Here is a 4,280-nt window from a genome sequence, read left to right as displayed (position 1 = left end):
TGCGAGGAGAAAAAGGAGAAGGCGAATAATGAGGAGAATCATTAATAATAATAAGGAAAAACCTTAATTATGAGGTTATTTTATATAAATATAATATAATATAATAATAATAATAACGGGTCTGCATAAAAGGCGGATCTACACAGATCCTCATGGATCCTCCACTTTTTAAAAAATAATTCCAACAAATGCAGTGTCAAACCACACCTAGAAGGCACGCCTACAAACCGGACTATAAAAAACGTGGATCCAACACTTTGCCGCGGTGCAGCACCATAAAAACATGGATCCGAGGCACGGATACTCATGAATTCATATGATTTTTATATTGAAACAAAATAAATACACCATGCTACTGTAGACCACATCTTAGTCTGTAGGAGGAACCAAAAAAATCACGCATCCACTGTTTCGTGGTGCCGCAATGGCGCAAAAACATGGTTAAAAAACACGGATCCTCATGAATCCTCATGATTTTTGCACTAGATCAGCCCAAACTCACTTTCAAATTACACATCATGTCCAGGGGCACAACATCCACCACAGAAATCACGGATCCACAGCTTCCTGGCGAAACCGTGGCCCAAAAACGTGGTTTTCAAGAACAGATCTTCATGGATCCACACGCTTTCTGCATCGGGCCAACCCAAACTCACCGTCAAATCACACATCATAGCCAGGGGCACAGCCTACACCACAAAAAACTCAGATCCACGCCTGCCTGGCCACGCCCTGGCCCAAAAACGTGGTTCCGAAGCACGGATCCTCATGAATCCTCATGATTTTTGCACTAGATCAGCCCAAACTCACCGTCAAATCACACATCATGGCCATGGGCACAGCCTACACCACAAAAATCACAGATCCACGACTTCCTGGCGAAACCGTGTCCCAAAAACTTGGTTCCGAACCACAGATCCTCATGGATCCTCACACTTTTTGCATCGGGCCACCCCAAACTCAACATCAAATCACACATCATGTCCAGGGGCAAAGCCTGCACCACAAAAATCACGGATCCACGGCTTCCTGACCATACCGTGGCCCAAAAACGTGGTTTTGAAGCACGGATCCTCATGGGTCCTCATGCTTTTTGCATTGGGCCAACCCAAACTCACCGTCAAATCACACATCATTCCCAGGGGCACAGCCTGCACCACAAAAAACTCGGATCCACAGCATCAAATACATGCCAAAAAATATGAAACTGCTTACATACTGTCAACTAATATCCAGATTCAAGAAAGACTGTATGGCAAACATTTAAATCAGTGAAAAGATAGAATCTGAGTCCATCATAACAGAGTTCTACCTTCTGGGTAAAATTTATAAACTATTACTCAAATATGACACCAAGCCCGAACAAGCAAAACCTTATATGACAAAATGGATGCAAAAATTTTAAGAGCAGTTCACAGTAGAACAGTGAGAACAATTATGAATAAAGGAATAAAATTTACTGCAAATTAAGCCCTAAAACAAAATTGGTGCAGTGGAACCTCGGGTTGCAGACATAACCCATGACTGAGGCACGTCCGCAACCCACAGCATTCGCATCCTGAAGCGCCACGTCTGCACAGGCACTGGTGCAATTTGGCGCTTCTGCGCATATGAAAGACCCAGTTCTCTGAGTGCATGTTCTGGAAGCTGGGCAATAGGGGCAGTACAGGATTCCTTTTGGTGTACCGACCTCCCGGCTGCACCAAGGATTCCCTGCCTGAGCTGCTTCAGGTCATCGCGGATGTTCTCCTGGAGATACCTAGTTTGGTTGTCCTAGGGGATTTTAACATCCATGCCAACATGACCTTACAAGGGGCTGCTCGGGACTTCGTGGAAAGCATGGCCTCCATGGGGCTGTCCCTGAATAAGTCTGGCCCAACCCATAGCCGCGGACATGCCTTGGACCTGGTGTTTACCTCTATGGATGTTGGTGATCTGACACTAAGTAAAAATGAAACGAAATAAGTGCCATGGTCAGATCACTTCCTGGTGCAACTGGACTTCTCCGCGACCCATCCCCTCTGCAGGGAGGTGGGACCAATTCGGATGGTCCGCCCCCGCCACTTAATGGATCCAAATGGTTTCCAGAGAGTGGTAGGGGATGCTTTATCCCATGTTGATGGCTTTCAGCTGATTCCCTGGTGGCCCGCTGGAATGTGGAGTTAACCAGGGCTATCGACTATCTGGCTCTGAAGCGCCCTCTCCGATTGCATGGAGCCCGGACAGCCCCGTGGTTTTCTTCGGAGCTGCGGGTGAGGAAACAATCGCTGAGACGGCTCGAGTGCCAGTGGCAGAAAACTCATTCTGAATTGGACCGGACACAGGTTAGAGCTCAATGTCGAGCCTACCAAGTGGCGATAGCAATGGCGAAGAAGACTTTCTTCACCATCTCTATAGCGTCTACAGAAAATAGTAGCAGGAGACTCTTTCAGGTGGTTTGCAATTTAATGGAACCACCTTTACCACCGGGGCCTTGTAAAGACCCCAAGACCTCCTGCAACGATTTTTCAAATTTTTATGCAGATAAAGTTGCTCATATTCGGAAGGAGGTAGACACCACCGTGGGAGCAGGGCTGGGGCGAGAGAGTGCTAGAGCCCTGTCTGGTCAAGTTGCATGGAATCAGTTTATCCGTTACCCCCGAGAATGTGGACAGGCTGCTTGGATGCGTGAAACCAACCACCTGTCTCCTTGATCCTTGCCCATCCTGGCTAATAAAAGCAAGCCGGGAAGGGCTGGGCGATGGGCTCTGCGGGGTGGTGAATGCTTCCCTCTGTGAGGGGGCATTCCCAGACCAGCTGAAAGAGGAGGTCATTAAACCGCTTCTAAAAAAAACATCTTCAGACCCGGCCAGTATGGCCAACTATCGCCCAGCCTCAAATCTTCCATTCTTGGGCAAGGTGATTGAGCGGGTGGTTGCTGAACAACTCCAGGCACGCCTGGAGGATGCAGACCATTTGGATCCCTTCCAATTGGGATTCAGGTCTCCTCATGGGACTGAAACTGCCTTGGTCGCGACAATCGATCATAACATCCTTCTGGACCGTCTAGAGGAGCTGGGAGCTGAGGGCACTGTTATACAGTGGTTCTGCTCCTTCCTCCTGGGCTGTGTCCAGAAAGTTGTGGTGGGGGATGAGTGTTCAGACTTACTTGTGGGGTGCCTCGGGGTTCCGTCCTCCCCTCCATGCTTTTTAACATCTACAGGAAGCTGCTGGGAGAGATCATCAGGGGGTTTGGGCTTGGTGTCCATCAATATGCGGATGATACCCAACTCTACCTCTCTTTCAACTCAGAACCAGTGAAGGTGGTGAAGGTCCTGTGTGAGTGCTTGGAGGCGGTTGGAGGATGGATGGCAGCTAGTGGATTGAGGTTGAATCCTGACAATAATGAAGTTCTGTTCTTGGGGGACAGGGGGCGGGCTGGTGTGAAGGACTCCCTGGTCCAGAATGGGGTAACTGTGCCCCTGAAGGGCCAGGAGCACAGCCTGGGAGTCATTTTGGACTCACAGCTGTCCATGGACGCACAGGTCAATTCTGTATCCAGGGCAGCTGTCTACCAGCTCCATCTGGTACACAGGCTGAGACCCTACCTGCCCGGAGACTGCCTCACTAGAGTGGTGCATGCTCTTGTTATCTTCCGCTTGGACTACTGCAATGCGCTCTACGTGGGGCTACCTTTGAAGGTGACACAGAAACTACAACTAATCCAGAACACAGCAGCTAGTCTGGTGACTGGGAGTGGCCACCAAGACCATATAACACCGGTCTTGAAAGACCTACATTGGCTCCCAGTACATTTCTGAGCACAATTCAAAGTGTTGGTGCTGACCTTTAAAGCCCTAAACGGCCTCGGCCCAGTATACCTGAAGGAGCATCTCCACGCCAATCATTCTCCTCAGACACTGATGTCCAGCACCAAAGGCCTTCTGGTGGTTCCCTCACTGAGAGAAGCAAAGTGACAAGGAACCAGGCAGAGGGCCTTCTTGGTTGTGGCGCCCGCCCTGTGGAATGTCCTCCCATTAGATGTCAAAGAGATAAACAACTACCTGACATTTAGAAGACATCTGACGGCAGCCCTGTTTAGGGACGTTTTTAATGTGTGACTTTTTAATGTATTTTTATTTCATTTTTTGGGAAGCCACCCAGAGTGGCTGGGGAAACCCAGTCAGATGGGCAGGGTACAAATATATTTGTTGTAGTAGTAGTAGTAGTAGTAGTAGTAGTAGTAGTAGTAGTACTTCTTTGTAGGATTTGATAATCTTTATAGGTCTTTTAAATTTCTA

At 48.4% G+C, this 4,280-nt stretch overlaps 1 long non-coding RNA gene across 1 annotated transcript in view; it reads right to left on the bottom strand.

Moving 5' to 3' along the window:
* LOC309530003 overlaps positions 1-4,280 on the bottom strand; it is a 113,759-nt gene that overhangs the window by 29,348 nt on the left and 80,131 nt on the right. The gene's annotated exons all lie outside the window — the stretch shown is intronic.

This window comes from Podarcis vaucheri (assembly GCF_965113315.1).
Source record: "Podarcis vaucheri genome assembly, chromosome: 3".
Taxonomy (NCBI): domain Eukaryota; kingdom Metazoa; phylum Chordata; class Lepidosauria; order Squamata; family Lacertidae; genus Podarcis; species Podarcis vaucheri.
The sequence above is the reverse complement of the archived record's forward strand: the minus strand, read 5'-3'. Positions and strand labels throughout refer to the sequence as shown.